Genomic DNA, 21,148 nt, shown 5'->3' with positions numbered 1-21,148 from the left:
TTACCAACGATACCTGTGGTTTAGTTGTGGTCTGTGTATAAACTAACTGTGTATAAACTTTTCTTGTTTAGAATGGTTTAGCGGATAGGAAAAAAATGACCCTAAGAGCACCAGGTGTATGCATAGTCTACGCACAAAAAGCCACTGCTTTCTTACTTTTTTTTCTCTCTACTACAATTCATGAGTTTTAAGTGCCTTAATAGCACTGCTAACATTTTACTGCAAAACACAAAATTGGGCAACTTGTAGCATAAAGAACATTGCAGTTTCACTCATAATGGGAAACAATGATGCAGTAGCTGGTGAAACATGCGCAGGAGGCTTACTTCATGCAGTGTTTGTTGAAGTGAACACTTGCCAATGCAAGTCGGTAATCTCCTTAAAAAAGTAAAATAAGTAAGAGTCGTATTTATTTGTGGGAGTTGTGCCTCACAGTGTTAACGTGGAAAGACTCTGCTTTTCTTCCTCCTCTTTCATATCCGGACTTAGCCACTGATCTACACCAAAACAACCCTTTAGCTTCTTGCTGCTGAATTCGTTTTGGTTTTCTCAAATCTATATTTGGGCTAGCCATTGCTAGGTGTTGTGCTTTGCTTGAGGAAAACAAGACACCCACAGCTCCATCCAGTAAATCTGAGAAGCCAAGTACTAGAAGACGATTAATGAAGCAGGTGCACCGAATCATTGTCATCACATGTAAGAAGAAAATTTAACATAACTGCCTTCACAAGTGGGAAGGTGATGTGTAAGAACTTGAAGGTGTGGATGCCAGCTCTATATACAGTACGCAGACATTGAGCAGGTGTTAGCCAATCATGGCACCTGTTGGCTAGATCCCGCTCTTCGGGATCAGTATTCACCGCGACTGAACCTTCAGCAGAGTGGCTGAAATGTAGAATTGTGGACTGCTACTCTTTTGATCATGTGTTTGAATCCTCGCACCACAATGAGAACTTTATTTGCAATATTCTAGCAAGAAATTCGGGAATTCCAGTGACAACACCAGTAACATCAGAACAACCAGGGGAGTTCGCCCATAGCAGCTATTGCTGCAAAAAAGAAGACTGGCATAAGCACAAGAATTGAGATGGGCATACTAAATGCCTTTGTTCTGGTAGTGGTCCACTACTTTGGTGCTACAGTTAATGATCTCCACTGCCACTGGACATAAGAAGAGTTCTTTAATTATACACTCGCGCACCCGCCGCCTCTCAGATCGCCTAAGTGGACATACTTGGCTGATAGCGGCCCCCTGCCACTTTTAGTATGCTTCACCGCGTAACTAAAATGTACAGGCGCCCAAATCTTTAACTGGCGTGCGCGAGCGGCGACTTTTCCGTGCGTCAGCGCCGTATGACGGGGCGCGGCTGGAAAGAGTCTGAGGCTAAGCGCATGCGGACAAAGCGCGCTCAGCTGGGCCCATCGTCTGCTAAGCTGTTTCCAGCCTCGCCCCGTCATACGGCGCTGACGCACGGAAAAGTCGCCGCTCGCGCACGCCAGTTAAAGATTTGGGCGCCTGTACTGCGGCGAATAAGCCGTACATTTGTATTGAGTGAATAAATAAATGGTTTTTACAACAGTACAGAAATAAACGCGCACCATGCATCATTCTACCACACGAAAGAGCGTCGCAACATACGGTAGCTGATTCACACAGGCCGTGTAGCCCGCTTATCAGTCGTAAAGGGTATTATGGGTAATTCAAAATTTCAGACACACGTGTTTATGTTTACGTTCGCACTCCTTGTGTATTAAGACTCCCAGAACTTCCACAATAGAAAGTAATTTACAACACACAAACGCAAAGAACACTACATGTCTCGTTTTCAACTCGGCCGTCATGCAAATGACATATAGCGCGGAAAAACGTGAACATGCTGTGTGTTAGCGTCGTAAACTTGATACTAGGCAAGGAGCTAGCACACCGCAGTCCCGCGACAGCCGCTAATGAGACCAAGACGGAAGCACATGTCTGTGAACGCGCAAACGGAGCCCTTAAGCCACTCTGCTCCTCAGCCACCCCTACTGCACGGCCGCACCACTCGTTTCAAGCACAGCACACCAAACACACATTCAGCGCTGAACAGTGGGCTGTCGACGCAGTTGCATTTACATGACTTGCAGCGAGCAGCACATTCCTCGATGTCCGTTAAGCAAAGTCGGACACGGCGACGCCACATCGTGGTTCGCTGAACTTCGCTGCCGAGGCGCTAGGCCACTTCAATATTTCAATCGTCACCACCGCCGGGTTCTCTAGAAAGCACGGGTCACACAACGCAGATTCTGTAGTTCCAGAGCTCACCGAGGCCATAGCCGCACTGCCGCACCGCCACTTCTCACGGCTTTTCGCCAAGTAACACAGAACCTACAACCACCACACAAGCAACGCACGCACGATCACATGAGCAATGTTGAACAATGCGCGGTCCAGAGAACGATCACGCCGAGGACGAACACGACACGGCGTCGCTCGGCGCCAGCATCGCGCCTTCTCAAAAATCCCTAAACGATGCTGTCCCTAGGCACCTAGGATCAGATCACGTGAGGGATTTTTGTACGACAAATAGACGCACGCATAGCCACGTGCTCTCCCATCGATGGCGTCATTATCAGTGCGCAGGCAAAAAAATAAAAAAAAATAACGCAGAACCCGGTAATCTAATGCTACACTATGAGGCGGCTTAAAAATTCAAATTCATTGTCATACAAATTTAACGATGGCATGCTTACACAACGCGGCCCTTTTTTTCCTGATATGGTAGGCCTCAATAATATCCCTCCTGGTCTGATTTCTATGCGCGGAAAGTATTGCGGTGTTACTATATTTAGGCCTACTATATCAGGAAAAAAGGGTCGCGTTGTGTAAGCATGCCATCGTTAAATTTGTATGACAGTGAATTTTAATTTTTAAGCCACCTCATAGTGTAGCATTAGATTACAGGGTTTTGCGTTTTTCGCCTGCGCACTAATAATGACGCCATCGATGGGAGAGCACGTGGCTATAGGTTGTGTACATAAGTTTGCATATGCCTTCGAATAAAGTTAGTTGTAAGTTCAGCGCTGTCCGGTGTGTTCCTGCCTTCTGTCTTCGTCATATTAATTTGGAAATGCGGTTGTTTGCTTGAAATCAGGGGCACAAGCAGGACTTGATGGGAACCAAAGGTCAGTGGGACACCTCGCATTGGGCGCTCACGGGAATACTACAAATGAAGCTGTGCAGGGTGATATGGCTGGACTAGTTTTGAGGTGAGAGAAGCTCACTCTAAAATTGATTATGAAGAACGACTGAGGAATATGGAAGAAAGTAAACGGCCTGGCATAGTGTTGAGGTACAGGAAAAACATTGATTCACAGTGCAGGAAAAGAACTAGGAAGCTTGCCAGCAAGTATGCGGCCTGTAGGGGGGGCAATACAGCAACAAAGAACGTCAAGCGAAAAGTCAGAGAGGCTGAAATAATCTCATGAGTGGCAACAGTGGAAATCGGGAAATAAACAATTTATGATAACTCAAAGGGGAAGCGCATTACTTTTCGAAGCGAGATCAGAATGCTTTAGCACGCACCTATAAAGCGAGATTTAAGAAGGAAGAAGAAGCATTTGCTTGGTGCGGTAAAGCTAGGGAGACGATGGTTTTATTAGAATGTGAAGACATCTAATAAAACTGTCCAGCGGTCGATTTAGGCACCACTGGCCTCCTTGAAACCCTTGGGTTCAGCAAGAGCAAGCGAAAAGTAAACATGTCCACAATAGAGTAAGAGGTGATTGGTGGAAGAAAAGTGGGGAAACGACAAAAAACGGAGACGTACAAAAGCAAAGTTCACAATAGGGGGTCAGAAAATTTGGTTGTGGGAGTTCATTGCATTCTTTTTTTCTTTTCTAGCCTAGGTAGGACATCAAGCAGTATAATAGCAAGAGCTTGGTGGCGCAACCCATCGCCCCGTTCCAAAGGGGAAGCTCATAACATCCATTCATTCATCCACCCAACATGACATCATAGCACGCGCGCCTGTCGTCTGCTGCAGTTCGGGCGGTGTCCGGGCGCCTTCTGCAGTCTTTTTGTTTGTTCGCTCTCGTTCCTTCTGCTTGTTTACTTATAGCGGTCATCTCATATATATTTTTGCGATGTCTTCGTTCATGAAAATTTATTCGAAGAGCTTATTTCTCAGACGACACTACAGTTCTCAAGGGCAACACTACAGTGCCAGCCGAAGGAGCGCAGACCAGCCATTGCGGGTTTTTTATGCGTGGATCGACAACCGCAAAAACACAGCACATAAGAATACAGTTATGATAACATACCTGCCGCGGTATTTCACAAACGCTGGCTATATATGACTTCTACAACAGTTACCTTGATTTTAATCCGCTAAAACAGGTTTGCTCACGACGAGTAGTTCATGGTATAAGATCTATTTTTTTGCGTTTCTTCACAGGAACGCTCGGCAGTAACACGAGGACTTAACCAGCACTGTAATTTAGATTCTATCAGAATCACTTGGTTCTTTAACTGCTTCTCTAAATTAGGCGGTTCTTTACGTGTTTATATTAAGTGGCGATAATCTGAAGTAAAGCTAATTGAGGCTTACAGCTGTTTTGCAGAATACGAAAATGAATGTACAAATATATGCTTCCTTTCCCGCGCTACATGTTCAACTCACTTGAGCAATTTACTGGTGTTTGTTGCTTGAGGAATATGCATGACGAATCTGTTTGGGGAACTGACTCACCCTTCTTGGCCCATATTCTTTAGTGAAGTATGCCTTTTGGACCGTACGGCTGCAGCCAGAAAGAAGCCGAGGCGTCATTCATTAGTAGTATGGGACATATTGAAGATATATTTCCCCGGTGCAGGGTCAAAAATCAAGTGAAATATGTGAGGCTTGTGTCTCCCTTATGAAGGTTTGCGAGGTTCTCTTTTATGTACTGGCGGTTCGACTAGTTATCCGTTTGTATAATTAAACAACGCTGGATAGAGACATGGTGAAGCAGAAGCTGCTTGAATTTTTCTTTTCTGGGCACCCTAACCTGCGTTGTAATACCTCGAGTATACTTTAGGCATTGCAAGTGGCGCTGTAACAAAACTGCTTCATGGTTTCAATTCGAAGTTGTAGTGAACCGATGGGTTCCGCGAATGCGTGCATTGCCATAACGACAGTCGGTTGCTTCCGTTGTTTGAGGGGGGTGCCATATTGCCGATAAAGGCTACTGAGGGCCACCATGAAAAATTTCATCGCTTGCAATTGATTGCCTATCGATCTTAACCACGAAACTTTTCGTTCAGGTGATTGCTACTATGGTATTTGGGAATTAACGATGTAAATATGAGGCTCCGTCGTGTTAGCAGCCATGAGCAATTCGTTTTATGGAGGCCTGTTTCAGAGAGCGGTGAAAGTATAACAACAAACTTTTTCATATATACGAAATGCGCGCCTAACTCTTTCCCTTACGCATTAATAAAGTGGTCGTATTTGACTAGGACAACTCACCAGAGTCTTAAGAATCATAATAACAGTTTCACTGGGCAGTGTCTTTCTAACACGGATAACATGTTGACACCAAATACCAACATTTTTCTTCCATGTAAAATGCAATGTCTCTCATAGCTAAGTACTAAGGGAATGTTAAGTGTTTAGCAAAGCACCATACACAGCTTCGCATGTTGAATTTGCGGACATCCTTTTTGCGCAAAATTTATAGACAGACACGGCGCATATATGCATCGCAAAACCAGTAGCCCCTTCAACGCTACATAGCTTGCGATTTCCAAGACGCAAATTTTCCCCGACTCACGCGCTTTTGAAGGAAGTCTGGTTCAGGCATGGCAGGAGAAAGAAGCCAACATATCCTTCAATGAGTACGGCTCGAGCTACCCATACCCCAAGCATGCAAGAAGGGAACGAGCGCGCGTGGCAGCCGAGAGAGCTGAAGCGTGCGGCATCCTGGCCGTGACGTCGGGCACTCGCGAGAGGGCACCACTACAAGTTCTCGCCTCTAATAGGCGGTGCACTACGTGGATAACGCTATGCTAAAACGTCACAAGAAGTACTGGTTAAAGAGAATTAAAAATGAAGGAGTGCTATTGTGATTGCAGTCGTAATTATCGTAAGCGAGTTAGCGGCCGAGATTTTGGCCATGTTGGGCTCGCAAGTGCTAACGATAAGCTAAAACGTTCTGTTACCGCCTCTTGCCACGTCCTCAATCATGGCTGCTTGCCTCTGGATTTCTTCAGCCAGCCAGTCTAACCTCGAATAATAACCAATTCCCGTACTCTAGATTGTGCCGATGTCTACCGACATGCGTCACAACTTTCAAAAAAGCCGTCAATCCCGCAAGTTACTGGCGAGTAATTCTAGACGGCGCTAGCTGCCTGGACGGTTTCTTCGACGCTCTCGTCGTGCTGCTCTAGTTGCGTGCTCTCATTCGGTTACCTTGAGAAGCCATCAGGTCACTGGAACTCAGTTTTATGGCGCGACTCTCCTGCGGTTGTTCTATGCGGCCTTCGCGTTTCTCCTGCAACTTCGCGTTTCTGCTGTTGTGATAAGCAGGTCGATTCGGTCTTGTCTCCATCTCGGATGACAGTAACGGCTCGCGATCTGCGCATCCACCCGATCTATATATACATGTGTGTTTGAGATACAACTGCTTACTGATGTAGCTAAGATTACTCGAGACCCACGCAAACATACAACGAATTTCGCAGTCCCTCCTTCACATTTTTTTTTTTTCAAATTTATAACTCCTATTCCACTCTGCTACGGAAATTCATATTGAGCATCAATCGTAACACGTACCTGCATAGTGCACTGCGCTCTGACCAAGGCATTTGCATTCCACTGTCTGGCTTTATCGGGGATTCAAGTTCTTTTATTACATTATTGCTCTCAGTATGAAGCGAAGGAACCAAGCCGAAGTCAGTCTCCAATGTTACGGTAGGGGCCAACTGCAACCCTTGTGCGCTTCATGCATACACCTACCGACAAATTACAACTTGAGCTGTCACACGACATCGCACATTTTCTCTGTGTCCTAGTGTTCGCATCAGTTGACTTCCCCCAAATACACCAAATGATGCGAATATATATATATATATATATATATATATATATATATATATATATATATATATTAAGCAGGACCCATCTCACGTTGACTGTCGACGGTGAGGCGTTTAGCATTGAATCAATATAGCGACACAACGTATTGCCACCGTCTAAACGTTATGTGTGAATCAAGTGCGCTGCCCTAAGAATGCCAGGCGTCATCTAGCATCGCCGCCGCGAAGCCTGCGCGTGGCCTCCGAAATGCGTGGCGTGCCGGTGCGTGCGAATGCTGAGAAATGCCTCATGCTGCAACAGCGGGCTTCTCTCTCGCGCTTCTTTCTGGACGCATGGAACCCTTGTGACATGGTTTGATTCCGCTCATCATCGGAGCAATTTAGGGGGTATTTTTCGTCATTGTAGAGCGGCAAATTCCCAGTAGCACTTATAACTTTAGTCACCCAAGTCGGCGTCAAGGATGTTCGTTGAAGGTCGGCACACACCTACTGGCACATGCCTAGTGATCTAATTTTTTTTTTTACTGTTTTACTGCAGTGATCTAAGGTGGCATCAAAGAGGTTCACTGGAGATCAGCACAGATCGAATGGCACAAATACCCAGTGCTCCAAGTCGGCGTCAAAGAGTTTCTTGGAGCAGCGGTACCTATCCAGTCCGCACCTCACCAGACGACAGGGAACACTCATTCGCCAAGCACAAAGACCTTGCACACACCAGCTAAACAACACCTTATACGGGGACAAGTAGCAGAGCCTCCGCGACAGTGCGGGATCTGTGGCAGTCACCCAAAAACTCCGCACATACTATGGCACTACGGGACCCCATTTACAACACTTACCAACGGCTCCACCCTAACCTTACCGTAACCCTACTGCCGAGTGGCTGACTGCAGCCGCCACACACGACGACCAAGCGATCCTGGCTGCCTATACTGACTCTGCATTGGTGCAGGCAACCAGCGAGCCCTTGGACTGAGGGGCCCAGTTCATCGCACGATCTTCTCTCACTCTCTCTTTCTAAATAAAGCGTATTACTATTATTATACCCAGTTCCGCTTCTACAGTGACCCATCTCGGCGTGACAGTGGTTCGTTGAAGAGCGGCACATATACGCGAAAAATACGCGAGAAATAAAACCCACCACATATTGCATGAAAGCGCGAAGTCTGCCTCCCATTCGCCGGACACAATATGACCTTTCGTGCTTTCGTCCAATGGCATAGGTGCGGACTAGCCACCCTGCCCCCCCCCCCCCCCCAGGCGATGCCGAAGCCCCCACTACAAACAACTAAAGTGCCATTACAAGAGCTTTGTCACCCACATCATTTGAGGTTTATTTTGACTTTCCTCGACCTTTTCAGTTAAAATTTTATTGAGGCTAATAGCTTACTGCATCATTGTTGGCGCGGACGTGCACAGCTTTTAATTCATACTTTCGCTTTATTTCTGGAAATCCTGACAATAGGAGGACACGTGCATTAGAAATACTAGCGGCGGCTGCCTCATCCGTATTTTCTCACGTCAACATTGTTTTTAAATTTCCACTGTAAACACCATGCACATACACAGTATATTTAAATATACACACAAGACAAAGTGTATTATATTTTTGAAAGTGACGGAGATAGCCAATTGAAGTTATTTCTAAAGGCATTGATAGCCTAGCTACGTCTAGAGAACGAATATGTTGCTGTTTGTTCACCACGCTTCAAATTGCTTTGCGAGCTTTTTTGACCAGGAAAGAAACGTATACTTCAGTGAACCCTTAGTCAGAGACTTTTACCAGTGGCGTGTGAAATGCACGTGGATGTTGTGTGCCTCAGTATCGCTTCTCTTTCCAGTAAGCAATGCTAACGATTCATAAAAAAGAACATTTCTATTAATTTACCCCATTTATTATGTAGGGAAACATCGTCACTTGCACGCAAAGGTCATAAATATATACAGGGCGTCCCAATAAACTATCATGCACCAAGATTTATTTTTAAAAAGAGCAATGCGTTACTCGAAAGAAACCTGCTGCATATTGTTTACAGTACAGTGGAGTAGCTGCCAGTAATTTCTTCGTTACTGAGATTTAATTAGGCAATTGTAATTATCTAAGTCGAGACGTACTATCCTAATCATTAATGCATCAATGAGGCATTTGAAGGCACAGACAAGGGACATCCAACTGCGGCATTTTCAACGACGTACTAATTGCGCACTAATTTTTTTCCGACTGATAAATAAACCCCGGAAATATGGAGAAAACAGCGCTCCCGAACAGGCTCCCTCCGAGTTATCTAGAACGAAAAAAAGGAAATAAAGAAAAACATCGTGATTGAGCTAGTGCCTTATCTGCCGCGCCCCGGCCGAAGTAACACGTCGTGCTTGGTGTTAGTCGGAAACAAGCTGTGATAGCTGTTGTCCTATATAGCGTAGATAAAGTGCACGGATGGTATCTTTCTTCCTTATTTTTCTTTTTTTGCCACAAAAGCTATCACCACTAAAGCGAATTGACAACATCAGCACAAAAGTTTAGAGGTACATTTTGTTTAGTCCCAGTCCTCGTGTCTTTCTCCAATGAGCTGAAACTAAACATGATCCGTGGCTTGGCATCTGCAAATGGAGACAAGAAAGCCGCAAATATATATATATATATATATATATATATATATATATATATATATATATATATATATATATATATATATATATATATATATATATATATATGACCTATCTCCACTGAATTTCTTTCTTTGGGGCTATGTGAAAGATCGTGCTTACATGATCGAGACGGATGTCAGATTAATTCAAGGCAAGGATAGCGGATCTCTGCCGTAGGATTCTGGCGTCCGTCATCAAGAAAGCCACTGAAGATGTGATAAAACGGACACAGTACTGCGTCGCTGCAAAAGGAGGCCTATTCGAACACGTCCTCTAGGCAGCAGCTGGTGTTCAAAGGAGCTTACGAATTTATAGATAATAAAGGCACACTGAAATCTGATGGTCTTTCTTTTTTGTGCAGACATCCTGATTGCCAATTCGGCTCATTTAGAAGTGGTATATTTACTTTCTTGAACACATCGGTTCTGCCTTTTCTCTACACGTTGGTCACTTGCGGGTCTGTTTATTTAGCTTTTATATTTTGGCACGAACCTGTTTTTGCAGCACGTATGCACTTTCATGAAAAACGAAACGGTCACTTTAATTTGGCTTTGGTCCGAAGCAAGTTTTTGGAGCGAAATATAGCTTCGCGCGCACTCTTTCGATGCGGTGCGAGCAAAGCCGGGATTTTGAAACATTCTGTGCCTATTACGTACATCGCTTTTTCGCATTTCGTGCGTGGTTAGAGCGGCCCTTAATTTGGCCGCGTTGTCAAGTGGCTTTTCCTATCAATGTGATCAGTCGGCCTTGAGAGACGGATAATAAGTGTGACGTAGAGATGAGAGGAAGGAATAGCTGCGAAGCCGCGAAACTTGCTGTTGGTGCTCCTTCCGTACCATTACCAAGGTGATGCACTGTCTCTTCGGGTTTACGACAGGCAATGCAGTTGCTTTCAATCAGCTTATTTGAGGGCGCTGCTTTGTGATATGGGTGGGAGCGCACTCACGTAGTATTTCCACACTTCGTGAAGTTTCTTTTCCAGTCGGGAAAAGTTGAACGCAATTAGTGCGTCACTGAAAACACCGCAGTTAAATGTCATCTTGGGGTGCCTACACATGCCCCATTGACATTTTGAAAATTGGGAGAGTACTTCACGAGTTAGATAACTGATTGAAATTACCGAATTAAATCTCATTAACGAAATAATTACTGGCGGCTACTCTACTGTACTGGAAACAATATACGCTAGGTTCTCTTCGAGTAACGCAACTGCTCTTCTTTTTAAAAGTCTTGGTGCATGACAGTTGGGGAACACTGCATTTAGTAACCAAAATGAGGCCAAGCCGGGTTCACTCGAAATCAGAATCAACAGTAGTCATGAAAGAGAGAGGCCGCAGTTTCGCCGGAAAGGCGAAGCAGTATTGGCGATAGCCAAGTATGCGACAATTACACGAAGGATTACACTACCGAGAGGACTCAGGCTGTTAAATTGAGCTGTCTCCTATTGTGAGGTCTTGTATATACTCATATAAGTTGAGTTGAGTTGAGTTGAGTTGCTGTAGGCTACTGGTGGAATTAGCCTTGCAGTTGCTGCCGGCAATTGCTCCACCGTAGCGACGCTTAAAATAAATAAATCACATAATTAGACACAGACCTCCCAATTACAAATGGTCACTCCCCAGTTCACCATGTGGAAGCCAAATCCGTGTCCTGTAGGTAATTTAACAGAAGGCGAGAGACCTCCTTCCTACACAATCGGTTCCCGCGCGGGAAAACAATGTCCTGAAGAGAACTGTGAGGAAGTCCTGTGTTCTTGAGGGACCCGAATAACACCCTCCTTTCCGCGTTATACACAATACAGCACATTAGGTAATGTTCTATGTCACCGTACACACCACACGTTGAACATAATGGTGATAACGCCAGGCCAGTCTTATACTTCCACGCAGGGGTACGAGCAGAGCCCGTGCGAATGCGGAGCAGTAAGGTGGCTTGGTTTCTTTTGAGACCCTTGATCACACATGGCTTGTGAGGTGAGCTCCACAAAGAACTGAAGTGGCACGACACCGCTTCTCTGAAGAGTCTCTTGTCTTCTTGAGGCACTTTTCTCAAAGGATTCCCAGACAGCGCTCTATGGGCGAGGCTGTCCGCCATCTCGTTGCCTATGATACCTATGTGTGATGGCACCCATTGGAATCGTATAGAGAAGCCTTTGACACGGAGATTTTGCACCGAACGTAGGGAGTTTAGAGATAAGGCATCAGTAGGGAACCCGTGCTCTAACCTTTGAAGGGCGGATTTCGAATCTGTAAGAATGACAACAGGTTGAGGCGTACAAAACCGTAGCTTTTTGAGAGCTGCCTCAATGGCAACGCTTTCTGCCGTTGTGGAGGACACGACTGCAGTGAAGCGAACGGACCAATCATACTTCAAAGAGGGAATGTGAAAAGCAGCTGCACTAGATCCTCTGACCTTGTCCACAGAGCCATCAGCAAAAATTTAAAGAAGACGTGCATATTCAGTTTCAAGATGTTCCAGTACGAGCGAACGCGTTGCCGCCAAAGGAGAACTCCGCTTAGCACGAACGTGAGGAACTGCCAACGAACAATCGAGGCTCGCAAAAGACCAAGGTGGTTTCAACCTCTTAGTTCGACCTCTAGCGTCAAGACCCAGATAACCAAGAGTATTAAGGGCCAAGTACGCTCGGGACTCGGATCTCTTTCGAAGGCGCTGTAGAAGGGCTCGGCCGGCTGCCGTCTGTTTGAGGCGGCCAATTTGCATGAATAACCTTTGTGAAGCGACTAAGGTAAGAGGTCTCGATAGAGATTCATAAAGTACTGCATTGTTAGGAGCAGTCCGCGGAACGCCAAGAGCCCTTCTTAGGCCCTTTCTGTGCAGAACCTCAAGTCGTTCCAGCTGTGATATCGATGGGGAAATTAAAGGGAGCTGATACATTATTCGACTCGTCACTAGTGCATCGTGCAACCTGATCATTGAAGAAGTGTGATTTCCCCATTGCTCACTTGCAACTCTACGGATCACATTGAGACGCGAAGATATCGATGTCACAACCGAGTCCACAGCTCGTCGCCACAGTAGGCGGTAGTCAATAATGACGCCCAAAAAGCGCTTGTGTTTCAATTGTCGAAGACAAGATTGATTAAGGTCTATCTGCAGCCGCGCATACCTTCTTCCTCTACCTGGAAACATGATGAAGCCAGATTTTTCTACCGAGAGAGTCAACCCAACACCTTGAAGGTAATCTTGAACTGAAATTAATGCCTGTCGAGCTATCAGAGCTAAACGCTTGTGTTGATATCCGGTTAACCAAAGACAAATGTCGTCCGCGTATATCGACATATGGACATGCCTGCAATGTTTTTGCAATTCAGCGGGAAGACCAGCCATTGCAACGTTAAAGAGCGTTGGGGAAAGAACACTTCCCTGAGGTACACCTCGCGATACCGCCCTTTCGGTGCTTGTGGTACTTCCTAATCGCACTTGAATTTTCCGATGACTGATAAATGAGTGAATGAATCGCAGAAGATAGCCCTGTACGCCCATGGCCTGCAAACTGTTTAGTATTGAGCTCTGAAGGACGTTATCATAAGCCTTTGATACGTCTAGGAAAATAACTAGTGTTGAAAGGCCGAAAGCTCTATGATGTTCAATATGGCTTATCAAGTCCAAGACGCTATCTTGCGCGCTTAAACCTGTTCGGAATCCAGTCATGCATGTTGGCAGAGCCCTTCTATCTTCGAGCCACCAAGATAAACGCTTACTTGCCAGCTTCTCCATGAGCTTAGCCACGCACGACGTCAGTGATACAGGACGATACGAGGCCAAGTCTGTCATTTCTTTGCCGGGCTTCAGCACTGGGACAACGTGAGCCACCTTCCATGAAGGAGGAACGTCGCCAGTCTCCCACACTTGATTGAGATAGCTTAGGAGCATCTTCCGGTGTTCCAGAGGTAGGTTCTGCATCATCTGGTTGGTGATGCCGTCAGGACCTGGTGCACATCGACGCCGCAGGCTGCTGAGTGCTGTCTGTAGCTCTCGAAGTGTAAACGGGGCGTCCATCACAGACGTAGATGTTGCAGGCAGAGCGCAGGGATGAATTCCTGAACTTACACTTACAAATGCATCTGCAAATTCCTCTGCCAAGCACACGAGAGGTTTCTGCTTGCGCAGTGCAAGCAGAACTCATATAACGCCGTAACTTCGGCGCTCAATTCTTCGAGGTCACACGAAATTTCCTCAACTGCAATATATATATATATATATATATATCCCCGGAAATATGAAAACTCTCCGCCTATATGTCACATGGCATTCCGGAAATCCCTCTACGTTTAACGTCTTTGGCGCACATATAGATGCACGTAACGCGCTTTTCTTCCACTGTCCTTTAAACTAAGATGGCAGTATACGTACTGCGTGCAAGACCTCTGGCATAGCCACAGGCTCGTATCTGCAGGGGAAGAAATGAAAAATTCTCTTCTGCGCAGTTTCCATTAAACTCATGCAGCACCTCTAATCTCTGTCGCCTTTCTTTTTATGAAAAGATAAAAAAAAGGCGAGGCAGGGACGCGCACACAACGTAGAGTTTAGGATTTGCGCACGACCTTTTGCATCTTATACATATACGTGGTGTCTTACGTGTGAGCGATGGCGCGCTAGTGGAGAGGACGCCTGTGAAAGAAGCGTTTGCGCATTTAAGATATAGCTTCCTCCTGTTTTGTGCGGACGGTCGTTTGGCAATGCCCACTGGCATCTCGCCAGTGGGCTTAAAGCTCACACATTTTTCTTTCACGTATTGCGCAAGCAGCACACTTTTCTACCGGCGGGCGAGCGCTCCGGTGCGACTTTGTACATCAGTAAAATCTCTCTCTCTCTCTCTCTCTCTCTCTCTCTCTCTCTCTCTCTCTCTCTCTCGAGTCTTCTGTATACGTAAGGTGAGGAGAGAGAGCGCCAGAAAGCTTGTCGTTACTTAGTGTGCTGACTTTCACCATTTTCACAAAGAGAGAGAGAAAGAGAAACAATAAAGAAATGAATGAGGTAAGTTTTAGTTGCTCGTTGCAGTGATAGTTTGGTGAAAGTATGTGCCTTTAAAATATTTAGGCTCGTAGGCTTTCGTGCAGAAGAAAAAGAAGCGGTGTAATGTTGATCCGCAAATATGGCAGCTTACAACTTTGACCGACCGACCGACCGACCGACTGATGTTGTTAAACAGTGTATACAGCCTAGCTTCAAATTGTGGTGGAGTCGTACGCATACGTGCGTTTGGCCTCGAACGAACGTTGGAACACAGAGTCACCGCGAACAAGAGCGAACCAAGAAGGCGGCTTGTTTCTATCTGTCGTGTTTCCTTTTTTCTTTAGAACAGCTTAGTCTCATGAGACAGACAGCAAAATCTCGACTCTTCAGGTGGCTTACAGAAGAGGCGGACATTATGTGCACGCGAATTCGAGATATTCAGTTAGGTAATCAACAAATTTAAACAAACAATTTTCTAACTACTCACTTAAAGGCACATGCCTGAACTGCAAAAATGAAGCCGGGTAATAACGACGGCAGATATTCACAGGGCAGAAACCTACAAAAACTACGACTAGTCTCGATATATATATATATATATATATATATATATATATATATATATATGTGAGTGTGTGTGTGTGTGTGGCCCGAAAATGCGTCACGGCAATACACTGGCCTTCCAGTTAACAGTTCTTCTCCAACACCTACCCTTATTCACGCAGATTTTGAAGACGGCTATCTCAAAAGTGGTGCTAATCTCGAGATTCTTGCTATGGATATGAATTCGCCATTACGCTGCTTCGTTTCTGCAGTTGCAACCGAGTCAACAACTGGTAAAGATAGAGAGACCCTTTCTTTGGTTTTCCGTATCTGCGCGTGTGCTGTTTGGATCCCACCGATGGCATCGGTTGTTGGGAACTCGGCGCTGACGCCCGTGGTTGTACCTGGGTCGCAAGCCCCAAGGGTAGCGTTGGCCTGGCGGCCTGGGGTACAACTGGAAGCATCCGAAGGTCCCGGCAAAGCATGAGTCGACTGGTAACAACAAAACAACTTGTTTATTTTAAGATCGCAAAGAGTTGGCGGTCAGGTTGACCGAAGTAGAGAGACGGGAGAGCACTTTACTCAACAGAAGAAATCGGATCCCTCTTTTTGGCGTCCGGGGGCAGCTGTTTTTATACTCTCGCAGTTGAGGGCAAGAAGGAACCCCTCAATAGACGAGCACGTGATTGTACAATGGGCTAATGGTGACGCACACTGTCGTAGCGCCGCCGGTCGGGCACAAAGACTGGGAGGAGAGGGTAACTTCGGCTCTCGTAGCGCCCTGGTCGGGCACAATGACTGGAAGGAGAGGGTGACCCCCTGCTGTCGCATCGCCGCCGTTCGGGCACAATGGCACATACACTCACACACGCACATGAAGACACGTGGCATCGGAACATGCCTGGAAACGCCTGGAAACGCCTGGCGGGGAGCGTTGCGGCGACGCCGAACGGGCCAAAATGTCTGCCGCCCCGCCGCAATCGCGCCTGGAAACGCCTGGAAACGCCTGGCGGGGAGCGTTGCGGCGACGCCGAACGGGCCAAAATGTCTGCCGCCCCGCCGCAGTCGCGCCGGCAAAACCGCGCGTCGCAGGCGAAACGCAACAGTGCGTGCGCGCGTGTGTTAGTGTGTGTTATAATGTGTGTTAGTGTGTGCGTCGCGTGTGTGTGAAACAGACAAACTTAAGCTACGCATAGGTTATAAATATGAGAAGGGACAAAGCACCGGCCCTTTCGGACTGACTTCCTCCCGAGCGCAGCGCGTGTGCAAGAACGCGAGACCTGCAGCGTGCGCTTCGCCAGCTTCCGTCAAAACAGCTCCGACGTAGATACGTCACCCGCCGCGGTTGCTCAGTGGCTATGGTGGTAGGCTGCTGAACACGAGGTCGCGGGATCGAATCCCGGCCACGGCGGCCGCATATCGATGGGGCGAAATGCGAAAACACCCGCGTACTTAGATTTAGGTGCCGGTTAAAGAACCCCAGGTGGTCGAAATTTCCGGAGTCCTCCACTACGGCGTGCCTCATAATCAGAAAGTGGTTTTGGCACGTAAAACCCCATAATTTACTTAATTTTTAGATGCGTCCTTCTTCCAACGTATCTCTCCAAACTTCCAGTGACAATCTGTGTTACGGAACATACTTCACAACTGGTGCACCTTGGAGCCAGAGTCATTGCAGCGTCACATGCTGCAGATTCATATCCACGCTGGGATTACCGCGAAATGTACAGAAAATGACGGGCTCATGAAGCGCACGGCTCAGAAGCAAAATCGTCCTAGTAGTAGTAAATGGTTGTTTATTGGAATTAATAGAGTAAGTAAAGAAAAATGAAGGGAAGCGAATTACTGTTGACCGCACTGCCTAGCGCAGTCTGTTGACACCTGAACGGCGGTCAGTAGTGGGGGAATGGATTAGTAAAAGCACAGGCAGATAGGTTAGCTGAGAGGATATATATAGACCAGAGAAGGTAAGTATGTGCACCCTTGCAATTTCTTTTTGACATTATCGCGTGAACGTCGACTGCACGGCGTATCAGCGGCCTTGTATATAGCGGCGAGGGGCACTCCTGAAGCGAACATGGCAGTTAAATACATACCCGCTAACCTGTTAACATTTAAAATTCGTAAACATCCCGTGAACATAAGGCGAAGAGGGTAAGGGGGAGAGGTTAAAGGAGACATTTTATTAAAATTTGCACTGAATGCACATGTACACATATTGTGGCATACAGGCGCACTTTATTCAATATTATTTCTCAAAAGACAATGAGCAGCAGTAGAAACTGAAAAGCAATCCGGTGTTTTTTTAATCACAGTGACTTTTTCAGCGAAACTGCTGTTACCACTTTCACCTGCTTCAGGAACTTCTCCGAATAAGCTTGCTCGAAGCACTGGTATAAGCTTGGTATAAGCTTGGTATAAGCTTGCTCGAGGCCCTCTGGTATATGGCGTTTCCTGCTGCTACAAAAGGGTCCCAAACTCGCAAAAGTACTATGAAATTTTTGATTATATGCATGTTTCTTTTTTTCAATCTTGAGCAGCCTCGCTTTTCAACGCCTTTAAAACTTTGAAACTTTAAAATTGTTGCGTGATTGGCCGCTCGAAGCACTTTGCGTGTATTCGCGGGCTTCTTTCATGGTCGGAAAAAACACGTTTATGTAGCACGTATTGAGCAACAGAAAGCTGTATCGGGAGTTTTTCATGTCGCTGTGCAATTTTTTCATTGACACTTTTCATCTAATTCCAATATTTGAGAAGTTGTTCAATTAAATAAGACTAATTATCTAATTAGGCGGAATGAAAAATAAAAGCCATGGCAAACAACATTACCTTCGTTCTGTCCAGCCACGTGGCATTTGCATATCTTTAAAGTTTGACTAAAGTGACGTGGGGCATTCTGCATATACACGGCCGCTTATACACGGCGTGCGGTCGACGCTCGCGCGGTATTGGTAAAACATTGCAAGGGTGAGCATATAAATAGTTCTACTTATGCTCGTTCTACTGTTCTCTTGCTACGTTGCATCTTCGGTATGTTTTCTGCACCGGTTTCTTTGAAATTCGTAATGATTCCCTCTGAACGTATTACTTTCGCGAGAAAATTACGAAAGACATATGGTTGAGGGAGTGTGGAATCCCTGGACTGCTCGCGTAAGGCTCATGTATTAATGGGACTGTGTTTTCAACGTATCACGCGTACAATCGATCACAGCTTCAATATGTTCACTGCTGCATCGAACAGTGCACAATGTGTATTATACAGGGTCGATAAAGTCGTAAGGGAGCCGGGAGTTAAAACCTTCAGACTTTTTTGATGACTACCACTGCAGGATACTCGCTAGAGTAGCTCAAGGACCGGCTATACTCATTCACATTCACCCCTCCGAACATTTCCACTACCTTTCCCCTTTCCCCACCCATCTCCCTATGTTCACGATAAGCACTTCGAACGCCCCAGGGCAGGGCATTAAAACGTACATTCACTTGTATGTGTGCACACAACGTGGTCCGCACACGCTATCCTACAACGCTACGGACTACAGTATGTATGCGTATGCATGGCGCGAACACTACAACGCATATGCCATTATACATATAAGGCGCGGTTCTCTCGGTCATAATTCCAACCCAGCATACTCGATATTCGAAGGGGTAACACTGGCCAGTATTTATCTAACGCTCTCCGGGACACTCATCGATCCACTGAACGTCTACACATGTTTAGCATAAGCGCAGACTCACTTTAGCGCGTTCACCAAGTCTATTTGTCTGTATATACGCGCTGCGTGCGTGCCGGGAGGCAAAACAAAGTTGGTGGTTTGTCTGGCACGTGCACGGTGAAAAATTACATCACGTCGAAAGAGCGCAGTGGTATACCGATATACGCTGTACATCTCGCAAACGAAAGATGTCGTTTCGATCGGAACTCGCCCAGTTGTGTTTTTTCTGCCGGAGAACTCTGGTTTCAACGTAGATGGCAAAATCTAGCGACGTCTATAGCCTACGTGCAGTCCGTCGTAAAGCCGCCAGAATGAAATGACGCTTGCGCTGTCATTTATTGTCATCTACATCGCAGCAAGCGTTGTGGGCTGGGTCGTTTTCCGAGGCATTTCGACGGTTAAAACTATATCGCTTATGATTCTCATTTGCAGACCACACCAATTTGAATAAAAGCCCCGGCAAAGAAAGCGTTGCTATTTCGAAGGAGGACAGCGTTATACGTTATGCATTACACGTAAAACATCTTCAGGCGAGTCGGGAAAGAAACGCAGTCTGATACCCTTGCATCACGGGCCATTTAATAAGGCCACGATGGCACCCCGGAATACACGCGGGAACCGGCAGGAAGAACAAAAAAGCGCTGGAAGATGCGCACACCTGGGTGTATACGTGTCATGCTGGAGTCAGCATGTGATAGCAAACTTTATTTATACGTCTTTGACAGCAATGTTTTTTTCTTTTATGAGGCAACCTTCAGATTTGGCTGACTGTGTTTTGTGGCTACAATGCTCGTGAACTATACCTATAACTTTCAAGGGCTTTTGTTAATTAAGTGAGACTTTACTATCTCCCTAATATATATATATATATATATATATATATATATATATATATATATTCGAAGCTTCAACGGGGATTCGAAGCTTCAACGGGGGGATGATACGCTTGACTGGATTTATTTCTTTCGCAATAACGTAAACGTAAGTTGGTAACTTTTATCGGCGCCTTTTTCACGGCGTTTGTCATATTTCTGTGCACATACAGGAATAAGGCAAGCTTAGAGAAAAAGGAAAGAAAAATCTTCCATCACCCACAATCTTGACTGCTTATCCGTATGATTGCGTATGCATGAGGAGTCATCATACATGTATGAATTGACGTGTGTATATATGTACATGACTCATGTATGTACATGACTCGCATGCACCTAACTTTTTATATCGCAGACCAAGTACAAATAATTGCGCATAAACCCACATACATTCGACAATCTCATAAAATTGAGTATCAAACTCTCGAATTGAATATTTCGATTTGTAACAAACATATTTTATTCGAAACTTAGAAGACAAATGGGGGGATGCGAATGCTAATGGAGGCGGAATAATTTTGAGGGGCTCTTCGATAATAATCCGCGACGCCTGTACACATCTCGAGTATTCGTATTCAGTTAAATTCGAAAATTACTCTGTTCGAACTTGTCAAAAACTTTTCCTCCCGCCACTACCCTTTATTTATTTCTTATTGCAAATTTCGTCGTGCGCACAAGCCACGCATGCGGAGTTTGCTATCAATAATTCCTAATGTGTAAGAAATATTGTAAAAGCTAACTTTTCAGCTGACAGAACTGTTGTCTTCATGAAAACTGCTTCTCGGCCTATAGTTGGTATTTTCTGAAATATATTTTTGCCGCTAAAAGAGGTACAGACACAAAAAGGGAAGGGGCGACCAACTGGCGACCGCCAGTGCCGCCAGTGCGTCATCAGCGTGTCTTCCCTTTTGTGCGTGTGTGTCGCTCTTAGCGACAAATGTATGTCCTTCAGAACTGTGTCTGAATAAGCTGAAAGCCGTGACGGCGGTTATAGCTAGCGGATGCAGCCATACTGCGCGTTGTCCAACGCTCCCGGTCTGCATTCTCGGCAACCCGCCGTGGTTGCTCAGTGGCTGCTGAGCACGAGGTCGCGGGATCGAATCCCGGCCACAGCGGCCGCATTTCGATGGGGGCGAAATGCGAAAACACCCGTGTACTTAGATTTAGGTGCACGTTAAAGAACCCCAGGTGGTCGAAATTTCCGGAGTCCCCCACTACGGCGTGCCTCATAATCAGAAAGTGGTTTTGGCACGTAAAACCCCATAATTAGAATTATTACATTCTCGGCTCGTAAATTTTGCTTGCGTTGGGGCGCCGAGGATTACGCAACG

This window comes from Dermacentor variabilis, chromosome 4 (assembly GCF_050947875.1).
Source record: "Dermacentor variabilis isolate Ectoservices chromosome 4, ASM5094787v1, whole genome shotgun sequence".
In the NCBI taxonomy this organism is placed as follows: Eukaryota; Metazoa; Arthropoda; class Arachnida; order Ixodida; family Ixodidae; genus Dermacentor; species Dermacentor variabilis.
This window is presented reverse-complemented; position numbering follows the sequence as displayed.